This window comes from Euwallacea similis, chromosome 13 (assembly GCF_039881205.1).
Source record: "Euwallacea similis isolate ESF13 chromosome 13, ESF131.1, whole genome shotgun sequence".
Classification (NCBI taxonomy): Eukaryota; Metazoa; Arthropoda; class Insecta; order Coleoptera; family Curculionidae; genus Euwallacea; species Euwallacea similis.
In genome coordinates, this window is record NC_089621.1 from 2,156,463 (window position 1) to 2,176,178 (window position 19,716).

A 19,716-nucleotide genomic window follows, 5' to 3' on the forward strand; every position below is an offset into this window, starting at 1 on the left:
CATTATATCCAAACGAGAAAAACTGGGAAAAAAACCTGGAGTTCCAGTGGACCCCAATCCGGACACAATCCGCCAAGCGCATAATGCTAAATCGGGACAAAAAAAACTTTTAATTAGTTTAGCACTATTAACCAACGAAAAGAATTTTCCAAATTTCATCTTTCCAATCCCCAATGATCGATCATCCCTCCGATCCTAACGAATAATCGATTAGAGGCTACCAATATCGATCAGCATCTATTCACACATTTCATCCAGAATTTCCACTGAACTTCACAGCTGCTTCTTTTTTGGTATCAAAGCCATGAATTAATCACCTCCCCATATAGACAACCACCATTTCGCTCACCTCAAACCGGCGAAACCACCCTCAACACAAATTTGGAAGAAGTCCACTCAGTTTAACACCGTTAAAGTCTGGATAGCACTCTAAGCCCTCCACGTGACTTATCGCGACGTGACCGCAGACCAATTTGGCCTAACCGAGTGCCAAATGTCAAACTTCTGGATCGGGTCTGGAAAACGACGCCGGAACAGGAGCGGCGTCACTAGGACTCCACACGTAAACTGGATGGATTTCAAATTCGCGGCGTTGGAGACGGTTTGACTCCTGGAAATCGCGCAGAATCTCGTCCGACGCCGCCGGAGAGAGCTGATCCAGAAATTCTCGTTATGCGAGACCTTTCCCATGATTCTGACGAGAGGAATTTATGGGACCGGCATGTTTTGAGATTTTTGCCGATGAAAGTTGTCGGAATTGTTTAAAGAACGGCTTTGGATTTGTAATAAAGTGGAAAGAGGGGTATTCGCGGAATCTCCAACAGGGTTTTAATCCGCCTAGCTTTCAATCAGAAGAAGTTTCTGGAATTCGGCTGGATAAAAGAGGAAGCTTTCCACCTTTAGCAGGTTCACCCTATAATTTGAAGCCACCTGGAAAATAACCCAGCACCGTCCAATTTTATGCCCTTGTGTGTCCTTAAGATTTAATATAAAAATCAAACATCCGAGGTACCAGGACAATCCATTCTCTTCGCTCTCGACCTAAATTGAGTTCTGGCAAATATGTTTGCCATAGGAAAATCTATTTCCAAAGAAAATGCTCCAGGTCCTCAATAAACGCTGAAATCTTATTTCTGTTTGTACTGCTGTGACTCGTGGATGTCCCCAGGACAGTTCTCTGTTGTCTGTTCCCCTGAGCGACTTTTAATGTAAATCTCCGGAAACATTTAATTCCTTCCGCACACCTACTTAGCAATAATTTAATCCAGTTCGACCCCCAAGGAGTTTTTTTATCAGGCCCTTATTGTCAATAGTCCGTTTCGAGAAAATGAAAATCCTTCTTTATTTTCGGGACGACCTCCAAGTAATAACAATAATTTCTAAGCATCTTCGAGCCCTTCTTATCCCTGTCGCCTATTTTCAGAAATGAGAAAACAGTGCCAATAGTAAGGACCGCAGGATGGAGGATGGCGACGACTTTTCCATTTCCACTATGACCTTAATCCTTTGAGCTACTGCGCTCAGATACATAAAAAAAGCAGGCCGTCACAAAGGCGTTACCAGTTGTGTTTTGACTTATGTGCATTAGAGATGTTTTATTGGGGATTTGACTGAGTTACGGCAATCTAGGAATGGGCCGAGGGGTTGCCGCCCCGAGGGGGGTTACCATCTTATCGATCATGCCAGACCTCTGGAAAGCGAGACAGGTCGGAAGTGTTGAATTGCCTTTTCATGAGGGTTAGTTGTTGTTTTTGTAGAAATTTATTAGATTCCTCATTGCTACAAACTTTCCATGAAAAAATCATTAAAATTATGAAAAAAATTGCCGTCCAGTGGAACTCAAAATATGCAGGGGACATAATAAAATTTCCAGCTTTTTAGGTCAGTTTACATTTCTAACAATTTAGAATTTTTTTTAGAAAATGCCAGGGAAAGAGGGTTCTGAGAATGCTCTGGATTGCCACGTGTACGGACTGTCAGAGGGACAAAATGTTGATACCACTGAAATTAAATAATTTTGTAAACAACTCTGAGTGAGGAGAATTAAAATGATAAAACGTGTAAATTTGGAAAATTTGGTAGGAATATCAAATTTCCAGAATCAATCTATATAGAGGGCCCGTTATTTGGTTAGGGAATTGAGTTTTAAGGGTCTTCGAGGCTTAGCTTTTCTCTTGTGCTTCTTAAGGCATTTCTATACCACCGGATTTGCTCATAGATCATTATGTGTAGAGCGCCTTTAAGCCTCTCTTTAGTAAATTTCTCACAGTATTCACAGAGCAAACCCTATGTATAAACCTAAACAAACGTGTATAGAGCCGACTCTCCTCTCCTAGTTTGCCTTAATCAAATCTCGTCGTAATTGCGCCGCTCCCATGAGTTTACGAATGAGCCACAGTGAGAAATATTGAATAATATATTAGATCCTGTAACAAGGCGTGTTATTGCGTATAAGGCGAGTTAAATCTTGCATGCCAGAGCAAACTCCGTTTAATAAACAGACCGTAAGTTTCCTGCTACGCAAAACTCTAGCTTAACCGGTCTTGAAATATTCAATTGCAAGTAATATACGTGGATTTTGGAGGCTCTTTCTTGGGGTATCCTGCTGCAGAGTTAATGAACTTGGTCTTGTCTGACTTGAGTATGCCCTAAATAAACCAGATCGTCGCGTCCCAGCTCTTGAAATATGATGTCTATAAGGGAAGAACTAATTAAATTTTGGGGATGGATTTGAAACCGCAAGATTGAGACGCCAGCGTGGGACTAATTGCATACTAAATGACGTTGACGAACTGGCTAAATTTACTTGCTTGAGCCAACAAAAATCGAAAAAGTTTAATGTTAATGAAACACTAAAGTGCCATGTGTTGTCGAATTAAATGCCCGACATCCATGGGCATTCGAATTAACTGCGTTTTTGGCAAGCAAATTAAAGCGGTAAATTGCAGCTCGGGTCAAAGCCTTGTTTCCCTTTTTTCGAGGAGAATAAAACCAATATTGGACTCTCGATATATCCACCTTCGTTTGGAAATAATGCAGTACCCTCCCTAGCGAAAAGATTCCGTCCACAAATAAGGCCCTATTTCAATTTCATCCAGCAGAAAGTCATAACACATAAAATTGATCCAAGGGTTGAGACATCTCATTTACACGACCTCAATAGATGGCCTCGTAAACAAAAACCAATTTATGTGGCTGCCCTACATAAGGGCGGATTTTTATTCCGAATCATCCTACCGGGGTGGTAAAAAGTTTGCGGAATTATCGAGGTACATGGATGGAAATTCATCAATAAATTTTTTTTAGAGGGGGAGGGGTTGATGCGAGCGGAGAATGGGAGAATAAAAAAATAAAAAGCGAGATTAGTTGAAAGGATGTCTGAAACACAGAGTTAATTTGCAGGTACCAAAAAGCATAAATGAGTATTTCGTTATATAAATATAATGAAATAAATTAGCTGCAAACCTAAGTCGCGGGAAAATATCCATCTGTAGTGTAGTAACGAAGCTAGCAGGTCTTCGTTGTATTTTTTACAATTTTTGTATTTTTTTATTTGGGAATAGGCCCCAAAGTAAATTTTTTTTTCCAAAAAAGAAGGGTCATCAAATTTTTCAACAAAATCGGCGCCTCTTCGATCATCCCCCAAGAAATCTATTTCGTAATTATTACCGGAAGAAAAAAACATCGAAAAAACTCTTTCTAGTTTCGCTTCCTCCAAAACACCCTCAAAAGTTTCATCCCTAATAATAATTTTAACCCCATTTGAGTACTTTGACATTACTTATACAGTGAAAATGAATTCTTCAATTTGAAGTATGTATAACTTATTTTGAGGAGGACATTTTTAACCGCGAAAATAGGAATCAAAGTGACTTCATATCTTAAAAATCATTAGAGATACTTCAAGGGTGTACGAGCTTATAGCACTCATCGAGGCGATTAAATTGAGTTATATTGTAAAAGAACGATTCACTCGTTCGAGAAGTATCGTCGCTCAAAAGTGAAAAAGTGGCGAAGAGGTGAAAAGGTCCGCGATTTGGGAATTTTTTTGAAATTTTCGGAAGTTTCGATGCTCTGACGAGGCTCATCCATTCCGCTAGCTCGAGAAAATATTATTTACGGCAATTTCTCTACGAGTTCGCGAGATACTGTGGGCTCGAGACTTGGAAACTGGCGATAAATAGGATCTTGTTTTTCAGTTTAATCGACTGGCATGTACAGTAGGCGCCTTCGGCTTGTCCTGGGTTCTGCTGGGCTCGCCTCGCAGAACACAACTTTCCGCTCTAGTAGCTAGTTCCTCAGTGACAGCTTTTTTGGTCTCCCCTGTAAAATGATCGTTTTTGGACTTATTGAATTTGCATGCTACCGCGACGAAAATCTCCAAAATGTGATACAAAGTAGGTATTTCGACTTCAATAAGTAGTTGCAAATTCCACCTAAGAAACTATTTCATTAAAATTTATCAGTATTATTAAATTCCAGCACGAAGTGGAATGCCATTACCCACGTCATTCAAATTCCATTGCATACTTCCCACCGATATTTCTTAAAATAGTTGTGCATGACGGTTTTTGTTGCGAAAACAACTTTTTCCAACGAGCGTAATCTTTCCAGTTCCGATCGTCATTGTTCGTAACTTTTGCTTAATTAACTTGAGAAATACATTTGGAAAAGCTTATTATTTGCGAAGGGAATACGAAAGCAAGCAGGGGAGGATAGCTGGGCTGAAGCACAAAGTTGTCTTCCTGTTTATGTTTTCGCGTTGAAATTATATCGACAATGAAATATGAACTTCTCAGCCCCGTGCATATGCGTAGCTAAATTCGATTGATATTCCGGCGATTTTTACCAAATTAAAAGGTTTACGTAAACCGATTGATATCCGGACCTAAACAAACAGCACAGAGTCAACACACGAAACGTTTTGACGTTAGGCAAATCGAATAAATCTTCTATAATAATTGTCAAACAAGCCGAATAATCAAGCCTCAGCAATTTACTTAAAAATTTTGCATATTTAGTAGATAAATCTTAATTGGAAGGAGAAATATTTGCCCTTCCGGGCTTAGATTGCAGGCTTTCGTGTCTCTCATCATCGAAACATGAGAAAAATTAACTGCTGGTGAAAGCAGAGAACGTATTAACCCACTTTCCGAACAGATTTAATCTTTAATTAATAGGATCTTTATTTGGTAAACTAGCTCTTATGCCAGATCCCTCGAAGAAGGTCTTACCGTATTTCGACTAAATCTAAATTGATTTATTCGCGAGGCGTTTGCCTAGGAAATTAAGTTACCCCGAATAACCCTTTTTAAGGGGTTTTAGTGTTTGTTCGAGATTTGTGTCCCTTGGAAATACACTCGCGGAATTTTTACATCAAAGGGGCTACATTCGCCCCATTGACGCCTGTTACCGGTACATTCGAGGGCGTGAAACGATCGCTACTTCAAATACGGCTGTTTTATATACATCCACCAGACATAAAACCGAGCCCCCCCCCCCCCCCCGTCGGGTTTTCAATTTAAAAATTGAATTTTCGCGGAGAACCTTCCCATACTCGAGGAGAATTTGATCAATGCAAAATAATTTGTCCAATTGCGAAACGGAGAAAATCGGGGATCGTTTACATTCTTGAACCGATCCGAACAAAGTTTAAAGATAATGAAACTGCCGACTAAAGGAAATGAAGGTAATAGTGACTGAAAATAACATCACATACGGCCCTAAAGGGAAGCGTGCCCCATTAACTAAGCTATTCCGACCACGAAGTTTAGCGAAAAACCGAATTAGTGACGTTTTCCAGCCCCCAGTGGATCGTATTTTGCTGTCAATAAAACTATCTTTGTCGAAGGAGAGAGCACTATTTACACTTTAATCCAGGGCAACCGCCCGAATGTGGCGAAACTCCACATACTTCTTTCCTTGGAACATGGAAACTTTTCCGAGTTTTATGAAGTGCACAATTCTTAATGTAAACAAGCCCGCTGAAATCTGGAACTTTATCTCAGTTCTCTGTTAGTTTGGATCTTGTTTGAAAACTTTATGCCCTTCAAAATATATTTAAGGGATTTGCTAGTTTGGATGGGGCTTAGAAGTTGTTTTGATTTTATATTCCGTATAGCTGCACGCGATCAAAAGGAGAGCTCTAACTAGATTTCCCCGAGGAAATTTTAGCATTAAATCAGCTTCACCTAGCACAAACATTTCTAATAAACTTTAAGGTTAATTCCAATAAACATAATTGTCGACAAAGGGATGTAGGAAGGGAATGGCAGACGATAATAACCTTATATACAGTCCCTAAGGGAGCGACGCTCGATTGCCTCAGCAAATGCAGAAACGAGACTAGTGGCTGAATAGGGCCAGAATTAGCATATTCTACATACCTTAGGAGTTGCCGACACTTTTCAACCACATATCGAGGGTCAGACACCAAGCGACGCGTAATTTCTACAGGAATCATTTCTATGGAAAAAGCCAAATAGAGGCTCATTTCGGCAATGTGGGTCAAACATTTGGGGATTTACATATCTCAGCAATATCAGAACTGACATACCCGTTTTGGCAATTTACAGCCCCTTTATTACTAATCTGGGTTGGTTTATGAGTCCCTGATGGGTTACTGGTCTACAATATCCTCTTTAGGGCTGTTTTTACTAAAATATATTCATGAAATCAGTCTGACTTGGCATAGAGGTTCGTATAGGTTGTCTAGGGCCGTTGATAATCAGCTAGGGTTTCTAAGGTACTCTCATCAGGAAAAAAGTCATTCGAGTTCAGCCAGAATTATGGCGGGTCACGTGCATTGCTGTCCACATATGATGGACACTGTCCAGGACTCTGATTGCGGTGGAGAGGAGGAGATATTTCGACACGTGCTGAAGGAATGTCCTTGTTTCATGCATCCCCCAAAGGAGTTCTTCGGGCCACCAATCCTATTTTTCAGGAAAATCAAGAAGTCACACCCCAATAGAATCGTCAGCATCATCTAGTCGACGAGACGAGTGTAACTCCACCTAGAAGCGCCCATTCCGATGGCTCCCACCTCTTTCAATCAATCAAAATCACTTATAACCTGTTCTAATGCAACATTGGAGGATAAGTTAAAAAGTTTTTTTAGAGAGATGTTGAGAATATTAAGATGGATTCCCTCGACGAACGGTTTTGCTGTAAATTGTTAATACATTTTTATTCACCAATAGAGAACTTGGAATATCCAGTATGAGTGGTGGAACTGTTGGAGAACATTTTTGTCCATATTTGAAGTTAAATATTTCGTAAGCTATGAAAGATATTTGAATATCATATGAAATCTTTTACGGCGATTTGACCGGACTGAGGAGAGTTCTACCACCATCCATTATGACAACCCCGAAACTATGAAACATTCCTAATGAATCCTGCAGATTTCTATATTCGAAAACTCCGACCCTCAATCGATCTAAGTAATGATGTATCGAAGACTCTGTGGCTTTCTCAGCGTCTCAAAGCAATAGCAGTTCTAGCTTGTCCTGCAGCACAGAATACTTCATCTACTGTTATGGGCGACATCTATTGGCTACGGATTTGCATTTAACTTAGCAAAATATTGATCCTGCAGTTTCCTTTGATCCAGGCTTCCGTAGATTAGCCCCCGGTACTGAGATGTCGCCACTATATCATTGCAGCCTTTAAACATTCTTAATTAGAAATAATTCCATCAGGAATACTCATGAATAACAAGCAATAAGAGAGAAGTATGACAATAACTTTGCTTCGGTTCAGTTTAGAGTTAATTATTTTATGAGCCTTAGGCATCCAAGATAAACACGTGAGATAATAAACTGGAACTTTACAAGAAATCCCGAATAGTCGTTTTGTCTTAATTCAACTTTATGTTCCTGGGAGAGATCCAGAAAAAGTTTTAATAAAATTTGCACAGGCCAACGGCAGCTTAGTCCATTTGTCAGTCTGACACTCCTAAATAATTCAGTCCCTGACCCCTTGCTTCGATATGACCCGCAGGGCACTGCAAGCAGGCAAACAAGTGCTGAGATTAAATTTCAAGGATTTTTTGCGGTTTTGAGACATAAAAAAATACCGAAGCCGTCGTCCATTGGGGGCATAGAATAATGCATGTCGAATGACGAATGCCCCGGAAAATAAGGGAAACGTAAAAATCAGAATGGGAGTTTCGGCGGAGATGCCTTAAGTACCTATATTTCGCAAGGATCCCTGCATATGTATGAGTTATGTTCCGGGTCGCCACGTTCTTACTATATTTTATTTGTTATCGGATTCAAAGTTCGTGATGGTTTTTCCGATCGACCGTGTTCGAGGTTGTTGAAGAATTAGAAATATTGTGGGTTTGAGGCGATATTTCAGAGCAGCTGCAGTGAATCAGTTTCCCATACATCAAACACTACTCCGAAACAAATCCTCCAATTCTTGGACAACTAAAGCGGCCATTTAAAGCGACGATAATAATTATTTACCAGAGAAAATCAGTGGGGTTCGCATTAGTATGCCGGCATACCACAGGCCCTGCCGGACAAGATATACGATCCAGAAAACCTGGAGAAATAAATCCAGGGATTAGGTGAGGGCGGTATGATCGAGTCCCTGCGAGCTTAGGCGGTCGACCAATGGAAATAAACGCCATCTGCTAAAGACATTTGCCTTGTTCCAGTCTCAACCATTTATCTTGGGCTTTAAATCGGTTAAAGATGGACCGATTGCCTTGGTAGTCTAACGTCTAAGCGTTGTATAGGTGCTGCTTGCAAGTACAATTCGTGTCTTAAATTAATCACAAAATCCTCCCTTCCGAACTTCGCAGGGGAAATCCTTGAAATTAGTTTAATTAGGGGAGATTTGCCCCCCACAAATTTGCGGGGTGTTTCACGCGTATATACAAAACCAAAGATTTAGCGTAGCGTGAATGAAGTGAGCGGATCTAAGCCCATTTAACCTCTTTCGTCTATGCTAACAAATATTTCTTGCCTTCCGCGCCTCGCACAATGGCAATTACGATACTTTCACTATCCTGACCCGACCCAAACTTTCATTTGACTTAAGGGCTTTGAGAGTTTCTGGAATGTTTTCCCTTTGCAGGAAAAACAGGACTATTACCCTTCGTCACTATAATTCCGCCAAATCCTGGAATAAACCTCAGGCGAAGGCCGCGAGAGCCCAAAGAAAGTTTTCTAGTTCCCTCAAACTATAGAAGTTAAGACTGCGATTAGAGCAAATTTAAATTCTTCTTTCGTTCATTATGGTTTAGACTAAATTTAGTGGTCGTACATGGGATTGCTCACGAAAAAACTGTCGAGTATTGTTGTTTTTATCCTCAAGGAATATCCTAAAGGACGAAAGACAAGACGACTCCGACAAGTATCCAAGAAGCTCCGACTACTCTCACCACTGGATTTTTTGCCTCAAAATATTCTTGGCTGGTTTTCTGAAATGATGCCTCGAAATCTCCCCGAAAAATTACAGAAAGGTGCGAACTCAGGAAATTCCTGGATCTCTCCTGGGTCTCCCGGCTCCTCGTTCTGAAATTCACAGCTCCAGCAGATTCCTCCACTAGGGAATTTTGGGACAAAACTGAGAAATTTGAAATCAGTCCTGGTCAGGGCTGTTGCCACGTAAACCCCCGCACTTAAAAATTTGCATAAACACTTCTTTTTAGCTCGAAATGAAGGGTGATTTAAGGGCGCAAAGTCGTAAGGGATTCAATTTTAAGCTGTCGCCAGCACTGGAATATTTTGGAAAAAGAAATCTCCAGAAGATTCTTACCCTCATATTGCAGCTGCTTGGTGCGTTTTCCACATTCATGCCTTGGAATCTCCGGGAAAAATTACTTCAGGGTTAGACCTCAAGAAACTTCCCGAACTGGACGGTTTCAGCCAAGTTTCTGAAAGAAAAATTCTTGAAAAGTTAATAATATCTCAAAAGACTGCTCGTTCTGAACTTCAAAGCTCCAGGCGATTTTCCTACTGTGGGAATTTGGATTAATACTAGAAAATATGGACTCGATCCTGCTCTGTGTTCTTGCCACGTAAACTCTCGTACTTAAAAATTTGCATAAATACTTCTTTCTAGCTCGGAATGAGAGTTGATTTAAGGGCGCAAAGTCGAAAGTGTTTCGATTTTAAGCTGTTGCCAAAACATTTTGCTTTCACGGAGAAAAGAAGAAAAGACGACTTTTAATCGTGAAACCTTTCGCCTACATCGAAAGCTTAACATGACGTTTTGAAGTCTCCGAAACTACCCGTTTATGAGCAAGTTATTATCTTGCTTATTTCCATCGTTCTTTTGCTATAAACATGTCTGCAGATAACCTATTTTTCCCTGAGAAACAATAAAAATTTAATTAAAATTCCTTGTTTTCGTTCCGCAAAGAAAAGAGTCTTAAGTATTTCAATTTACCTTTAGCTAAAAGAGCTCCCCGTAAATTTCATGTCTTAAACGCCACTATTTCAGGTTTTATCATGTAGAGAGTTTAAGGATTATTTCCATCGCGTTAATCCTACATCTAGTTGAATCGAAAATGGATGTAAATATTTGCTTTTCCTTATTGCCCCAAACTTTCTTTTGCTCGTTTTTATGCCCGCATGGACCTGTACTATCAAGTTCACAAACTGGCGCAATCATATTACCATTCTCTACTGTTGATTCCTATCGGAAAGTTCGGTTTTGTTTACAGCCTTCAGGCAGTTCAATTTGAAAAAGTTTGCACGTTACGTAACATAGTTTATCCAGAATATTGAAATTTCACTTCGACGGGAACTTGGCTTGTCTATTACGTTACAGTGACGCAAATTCGTGGCAGCCAAAGAGACCATCTCGAAATAAGGATAATCTAATCACTTAATCCCCTGAAGGCTTCTCTTTCGGTTTTTCTGACCACACAACTCACTTTATTAACAGCAATTTAATAATGAAAGAGCTGCCTCGAATACGGGATGCAAGTTATTTAAACGGCCTGTGTGTGTAATGTTGGCTGGACAGCCAGAAAGGCGTGTAAAATTGGCTAAACATTTCCCTTTAATCTTCAATTCCATCCAAAAATTAGACGTTGAGGGAGATCAGCACGAAGGCTTTGTTAAATATTCATAACGTGTAAAAATTGAATGTCCAGACTCCGGGGCTAGTTTCAGTTATTATTTACGCTCTGACCATTAATTCTCATTCGTATATGGGAAGACGTTCTATCAATTTCACTTAAGAATCAATAAGTTAAGTCTAAATGGAATGCAAGACAACCTGGAAGTTCCTGCTGACGCCGGGCATCAGGTGATGTTCTAATAACCTGCCAACGGAGTTCTGACGCCATTGCTGGCGTGATTCATAATGTTACGTTATGGCGTCACGACGCCTTCCGCCTTCCGCCTCAAACGCCCTCTAATAAAACGCAAAATCTCCATGCCGCAATATAAAAAAGGAAGAATTGCCTCTTTGACTGTCACATCTCTCTAGGTTTGTTTTCGCTTCATTAGGCTCGTGAGCTCAAATTTAACATGTATGAAGCTGAGTATCTAACCTGAGGTTATCAGAAGTTGGTTCGGTGAATGACCCCGGTAATTCTCCCAAAAGAGCCGTTGTTTGCCACTTGCTGCTAGTCATTAAATATCCCCTTTTAATGAAAATATGCATCGGTTGAAAATCGATAGAAAAGCTTTCCCCCCGTCTGAGTCGAACTTATCAAGTTTAACGGGATATGCACTAAAAGAGTAAAAAAAATTGATGAGGTGTCAGGTTAACGCTGTCATCTCCATTCGTCCCTGAGTAATGCTTTCTCTACCCGGAATAAATTTCGTCGTCAACTGAAAGTGATATGCGGCTGATATCTTTACACTACTTGCTTTATTGGAATAACAGCTTTTATAAACGGTTTTAGGGCATAAAATCTTGGCTTAAGTGCTTCGTATATTTCCCGGAAAAATGTGGTTTTGTGTATCTCGATGGCTCGTCGTCTTCGTCGTCAGGCGAAAGGATTTCGTATGTTGGGGGAGTTTTATCAAAACATTCAGATATTCTTGAAATTTCCAGGTATTATTTTCACGGATTAGGTTCAATCCTTCAGGGTAATTTACCTTGAAAAATATATAAGCAATCGTTTATTTCTAGAGCCGATGCTGCAACGCTGCTTGATTGTTGAGTTGTTAAAGGTTTTATCACAGAACATTTATTTGTCGCAGAAAGCTCACTCGGCCGCACTTCTTTGATCTAATAAAATCAATTACCGTTCTTGCAGTTTCCAGTGGGTGCGCGAGGCACACCAGGAAATCCGCATCTTTACATAATATATTTAAGGTTTTTATTACTCAGGGTCGTATGTATTGACCTTTACCAAATTCTTATGCTGGACATCCTTATCTTGGGCACACTTCATGAGGGGTGTTTGAAGCTCTATGATTCAACGCGGTTGAAACAATGTTCTAAATAAGCCTGCATAAATCGAGAGGTGTTAGATCGGCTGGTCGAAGAGGCCCTGGAGTGGGACCACCGTGGCCACTGACTTTCAAAGTCACCATTCAAATGCTGGTGAACTAGACGATTAAAGTTAGGGGGCGCGCTTTCTGTTGTTGATGGAAAAAGGAATTCAGAAATCTGGAATTTTTTAAAATAATTGAAAAATCACAAACAATTTTGAAGATTTGTTTCAGATATTGTTTGTGTGAGGTCTAGCAGCTTCCTACTCACATTTTCTTGGTATTTGTTTCATGTGACTTGACTGCTTGCCAACCAAACCTATAAAGCGATGGCGGATAAGAGTTTTCTAGTTCCCGTCAAATTTGCATAGTAAATCTCAATATAATAACCGGAGGGACATTAATGTAGTCGGGCCCATTGCATGCAAAACGGCTCGACTGTCGCAATGCCGTTTGCACTGACATTCTTATACGCTTCCATGAACTGGAAGTTGGCCATTCTACAAAACGTAACGAAGAAATTCATGTGCTGCTCGCGGCTGCCTGATTTAGATAAGCTAATTTGACCCCAAGTTTATATTACACGAGAACTTAATTAATGGCTTGATTTCACAATCGCATGCCATTGCTCGACATAATGTGATTACCTCAAGAACCAGGATAAATTACTGCAACTTTTCGAGCCTACTGTCTCCTTCGCCTATAACTAATTCCACTAATTCCAGAAAAGAAAATTTCTGACAAGTTCGATCCTCGAATTTACAGTTTGTAATTCCAAATATTTCACTGATCGATTTAACAAACACGACCTCAATAAGCACGAATATATTCGGTAATAAAATAAATATCCAAACAAAATACACGCACATAAACCTGGTACAGCATTTTGTTTGCGTTTGATATCAAACCGTTTATATCTATGACTGAAAACATTATATGCACTAATAGAATTTTATTGACAGAGTTTTAGATTATGTTTGCCCAACTCGTTAAAATCTACGTCTATGTGTTTGATAAATTTAGAGGGAGTTCCTTGACCACAATTGCGCCTCAATTGCCACATAGAGACGAAACTCGGTTATGCCAGTCGCATTGGTATTCTAGACGGCTGTTACAAACACTTTGATTGGTTACATTGACACAACAATAACTAACTTCAAGATGAGGAAATACGTGATTCTGGAAGCAATCTCAGGCACAAAAAGGCGGATTCCAGGTGCTTATGAGAGAAATTAGGGACGAAATTTAATCGTTTAAAACAATAAAGCACACAATTTAGTTTCGATGATTTCGGGATTTATTCCATTGACCCAAATCGGAAAGCCACAGTCACTTTTGCAAAAAATTCGGAATTGCGATCGGTTTTTTAATTGAGGCGCATTAGCACTGACAAGCATTCGCCAGATTCATTTCCAATTTCAGTAGCAGATATATTACTTTTGCACAAAATCTGGTTTATGATATATATGGTTGTATAAAAATCTCTATTTCCAGAGAAAAAGACTCTCGATCGAGTAGTTGAAGGAAAAAGCAAGCGGAACTGTCTTGTCTTGTAAGGCAAAGGGGGTTTAGAATAGTTAAGGATACGAGGTCGGCTCATATCAGCCAAGTCTGAAATATTTTCCCGCTAGAATCGTTTCGAAGTATGAAGACATACGTTGACCGGCACGCTTACCAGATTTATCCGTTAGATTATTGTTTTTCGAAAGTCTGGACCCTGCGATATTAATGAGCTGCATAGGACCACCACAATTATGAGGGCCAAAATAAGAAGAAGGGACGTTTTAAGGTCAATGCGGAATTTAAGAAGGCGCAGAGGGATGCGCTCGAAAATGGAGGGCGAATCTTCGAGCACCTCTTATAATTTTGCTTATTTACTTGTTTCTTATTTTGTTATTCCAAGGTTTTTTGAGCTTCATCTTAGTCCGTGTAACGTTCTCGTCCACTTTCGTTGATTGTGCTAGTGGTATTCGCTTTATGATATTTTCCATATAAACAAGCTGAGATCATCCTCCAAAGCAGATCAAATTAACTTCCAATCTTCATGTTTGATCACCAGACCAGCTCGGAATAGGATAATCGCGATTAGAAAGCCTATTATAAGTGAGGTAATTTAGAGAGACGTTTACTTAGTACGTAATTTATTGTCAGCAAGCCAACTAAGACCTCGTGAGGCAGTAAAATAGACTACACATTCCAGGGAGATAAACATAGTTATCGCCCATAACCCTCGCGTCTTATCTAGCAGCCCTAATATCCCCTGGGATTACATCGTGGATTATCCATACATATGGACCATTCTGTGGGCTGACGACGATGAAGTAATTATGACGATATTTGCTAATTGGAGTTCATTTTCGTCTTCTTAGTGCTCTATTAACAGTTTTCATGGTGTGGAAGGGACTGTGAAATTAATCGTTTTGTCTGTACAATGAGACAGCCCAAGATATATGCACTATCCCGAGGAAGATAAATTATCATTTTTAGCTGGAGATGTTGTCTATATTCCCGATGAAACGTCTCCTAAACAATATTTCAAAATGTTTTGCACTCTTCGAGGAAGTGCACCAGAGAAAGTTTACAAGGGAGAAGCGACAAAAGAACAGGTTTGATGTGTTAATTTATCTTGTTGGATTCGGGTCATTCCCAAATAAAAAAAAAAGAATTACGACGTAATGAAATGTTTTTCGTTTCGGTCCCCCTTTTGCCTTTTATTTTCGCCCACATTGCACCACTCCCTTGTAACAGCTCTTAATAAATTATTAAAATCCCAACTGAATGCTTAAACGAGACGCTATTCTTTAACTATTCATCATGTTGCTTGGCGATTTGAAATCCATGTGCAGTCAGTACGATTTCTGATGAAATACATGTTACACCCACCTAATCACTTTACCTGTGTTTTATATGGGAAACAAAATTTATTAAAACGCCCCATTCTACATAACATCAGATTAATAATTCCCAAAAAAGAAACATGAAAACTAACGAATTGTTTAAACACATGAGATCGCGTGCCTGTTAGAATCGTTCCCTTTAAATATTATTCCTGTTAATAACCAGACAATGTTTCAGTTTGCTTTGCATTTCGTTTTCGGACCGAAAATACAAGAGGAACCTTGCCGGCTTAATGCAACATTACAGAGCAGGATTAAATTTTAAATTCAAATTTAATACTTTATCGGAGGGCATTCGGGGAAATTATTAGGAGGAGGTAAATTACTTTGATGCCAAGAAGGTGAATTTATGTCGTCCGGAAACCTCAGACTTACCAAAGATGTCGATCGCAGACGCGCCTCTTTGATATACGAGGGGATGGTGGTAATGATTTGTTTACGTCACCTGCATAGGAAGGAGGGCAGTTAGTGTTAAAGTTCACCCTGTAGAAACTCTCAGAATTTTCTTGAAACTTTGGACTTGAAAATTTTTACACTTAGAAGATTTCTTAATAACGAAACAATTAATACACGCGAAACTTATATTTTCAGAAATTTCTGAATTATGTCCGGCAAGTTCTACGTGTTTGAAAAATTTTCCGTGCAATTTTCAAAATTTCCAAAAATCACCAGTTTCCTATAAAATCTGAACTCAACAAAGTTTGTATTTCCTAATATCAACAGCTTCTCCACAGAACTGTAAATTTGTGAAATTCCCAAAATTTCTCTAATAACGACGTAGATCCGGATCTCTTAATACAGCGAGGTGGCATATCTGAAGCAAGTAACAATCCGTGAAGGAATATCGGAAACACCAGACTGAAATTACAGAGGAATTTCATCTACACCTAACCTAAAATTTTGGTCATTTTATTGATTGAAATTATAGTTGTTGAGCGAAGTTCGTGAGCCATAAAGCTAAGAAATCTAATGTTTCTAAATTGCCACTGCAAACCTCTCCTAAGCACTTCAATTCGCCTTGAAAAACTGGCGGAAAATTAAAATTCCTAAAAAAATTTCTTTTTCAGTTCATTTCTATGTAGAGAAATAATAATTGAGAATTTTCAATTTGTACCACAGATTAAAAATTGTTTAAAAAAAATTCCGGCAATTCCTTTACTGCTTTACCAAAAACATTGAAACTACCCCCAATCGCGTACCCTCCATTAAGATTTTTTGTTGCAATTTCCGAGAGCAAATTAACAACGTTCCTTGTATTTAAATCTTTTGAAAACAAGGTCTGGGAAATATGCTAAAAGAGCCTTTATGATGTATTACAGAAATATTCCTCTTTCCAGATTCGCCCCTTCTCTATAGTTGTGTAGGGATCGCTTTATTTCGCCATAAAACCTTTTCAAAAGGGAACACCCTCGGCCAAATATGATAACAACTGCCGTTTCTCCTGTATACACACCTTTTATTGAAAATTATTCAAATTAAAGCCGACGATACCCGGGCAAAATTTTACTTTACTCCTCAAGGGAGCACGAGGCGTATGATATGTATTTCGTTTCGGATTGGAATGTTTAGCTCATATATGAGAGATTCAGAAAGATGATTTTGTGGTTAACTTTGTAGGAATAGTCACAATATTCTCCCAATTTATTCAGATTAAATTAGGGGAGTTCAGTTACATCGGACTAAAATTTCAGAATTCTCAGCCCTCATCAATCTATAATAGGTAATATTACTTCCTAACTTCTCAATTTTTTCTGTTTTCCTTCATTATAAAACATTCTCAGTTTCTCCATTAGGTTCCCAGGAATTTATTCTCTATTACATTTATACGCTTCATATTCCCGTCTGCCTACGTTTCGAGAACGATTTTCCTGATATTTGCTCCCCATTTCAGCTCATTAATCACATAATTTTATGAGTTTTTAAAATCATTTCCTGCGGGTTTACTTTGTTTATCATACCCCTGCTCTTACGAGGAAATTCCCCGGTTCAGTTGGGTGCTGAGAAAACCTCACTCCCTTTAAGTATTCCACAACGTCATGTACTTTTCAAGTAGTTTCATTTGGGCTGTTGGGATTTTAGGATTTATCTCGCTCTTTGACATTTCCCAAATTTCCAATTTCCTCCCAAGTTTCATCTCTCAGCAAATTCACACACAAATACAAATTGTTAAGCCAGTCAAACTTATCATACAGTTAAAGGAAACCGAAAATTGACTTAACCTAATTTAATCGCCTGAAGCTGCTAATACGACAAGAGTAGTCTTTCGAATAAATTTAGTCCGTTAATTAATAAGCGAATCTGCCCGACATGAGGTAAAGGATACAATATGCCCGGGGTGTTTAATTGGAATACCTAAGGGACGGAATTTAACCCCTATAATATTAACAGCGGCCATCCAAGAAGGGGAACAGATTATTTCTAGTGGAATTGTCCACCGGTACCCATTGTGTAAAGTAAATTCAACAAAGTTTCGTTATCGCCCAAGTTTGATAGCAGTAACTGCAACACCGGCGGTTTCTAAAAAGTTGTATGTGTGTATTTAAAATTCCTCTATGTGTTCCTGGCTTGAAAGCGTCTGTTTTCGTAATTATATTATGAGGGTCTTCGGGATGAATTCACTTAACTAATTAATATACTCGACAAACCAAAGATATAATGCGCTTTGGGATATTTAAATGAAGTGCCTACCTGGGGACCCGACGGATGCGGTTACATAAACAAGGCTTTTGTTCTCTGACAATTTAAATACATATAGTCCCAAAAGAAGACATCGAGTGAAAATCCGAAACCTTTATGTCAGGTGATAGCCGAGCGACGCCTAAAAATGCGAGAAAAGAACATCCGCCGCTTAAAACTCCATAGAAGTCAAAGCATAAGGGAACAAATGAAGGAGATCAAAGAATTCCTTTCTTTGAAACTTCGACGGAGTAGATTGAGGAGTGCCGTATCTCATACATCGTTGGAATTGGAAATGTTTTGCTTGTTAAAAGATACCTTTCCGACTTTGGTTAGGAAGAGAGGTTTCCGAATAAAATTAAATCGACTTTGAAAATTCCCCAGTGTCAAAGTTTCTAGGATTTCGACGAGAAATATCTCAGCAGGGCAGAACAAAGAACAGAGGGAACTAACTAAGCATAAATCTTTATAATTCGGTCTGGATCAAACGCCGTCTTCTCCATACAATCAATTACATCCGACGGAAATATTTCTTCCATTTTCAACTCATGAATATCTCCGCATAATAAATGGGATCATTTTATAAATCATTCGCTCGATAAGTTACCGCACTTTATTAAATGGGATTAAACTTCCTTAGGGTCGATAAAAAAGATATACAGTGCCCTTTTCTTTCGGTTATGCATTGCATGGCAACGCAGCAACTCTCATTTGTCTCAGATGCTGCGTGGCTGTTACAGCTGGATGACAGCTGTCACGATGAAGTCGCTGTTGCCAGAGTGTGAAAAACTTCTTTGTTAGTCAGAACTTGCCTCCTAACATTTGGGCGAACTCTCGTAAAAAAAAAATAAAAAAGGATCTCTTCGCTTTTATTTATCACAGCCAGTAAACCTATCATTCTTATTCATAGCAGTGTATAAAGCACGGTACTTGCATCTATAATCAAGACTAATTTTGCTCTTAGAGAGTCACTGGCATTGAAAAAGGGCCTTATTATGCGGATTAACTGAGGACAATTCCACATTCCCCCTAATGCGGTCGCTGAAACCGACTCCGGTTAAGTAGGTTCGTTATGACCGCTTTGTCTTAATTAAACCTCCAATTTTTTCCCATGTTCGATAATTTGTAAACAAATCGTAAAAATAATAACTGGGACACTTTCGAAGTAGAAACAACAATTTTAATGGAATTTATTAATTCGTTTCCGGCGCATAGTGTTCTGGTTTCGCAAATTTATTTCAATAGGCCAAATTCAAATGCAATTTGGCTGATGAATTTATTGTTTGGAAAATTTAGATTGGGGATAAATAACGGCAACACCTTTTCAAACGGGCTGTTGCGACCGTTTAAATGCAAAAATATCCAATTGCCTGTTTAATTGCGTCGATTCCCATTGCGTTGCAACACTACCAAATTATTATCATTGTCAAAAACTATAACGTTGTTTTGCTATTTTTATGTATTTTTCGGCAATAAAAATATAAAGAAATATTTGAGCTTTCGTTGAAAAAGAAGAAATATAAAATAAAAACGGCAAGCTAGATCTCGTGAATTTTTACCAAAATGACAAAATGGTGAAGGTTGCTGTAAAAGTGTGATCAGGTAGAATTTGGCCAATATGAAGTGCTCCTGTGAAAGCGACATTATTTAGAAAGCAGAACGCTCACCTTCAGGGGCATTTGTAGAGATATCTACAAAATTATCGATCGCTGAAAACCGGTGAAACACTG

The 19,716-nt window shown here is 39.1% G+C and overlaps 1 protein-coding gene across 1 annotated transcript in view; it reads right to left on the minus strand.

Annotated features, from left to right (window-relative positions):
* Positions 1-554, minus strand: part of LOC136413328 (leucine-rich repeat-containing protein 24-like) — an 83,681-nt gene extending 83,127 nt beyond the window's left edge. The window contains exon 1 of the mRNA XM_066396834.1: positions 350-554. The gene's annotated coding sequence lies outside the window, so the exon portion shown is untranslated. The remainder of the gene's footprint in view (positions 1-349) is intronic.
* Between the last annotated feature and the right edge of the window lie 19,162 nt (positions 555-19,716).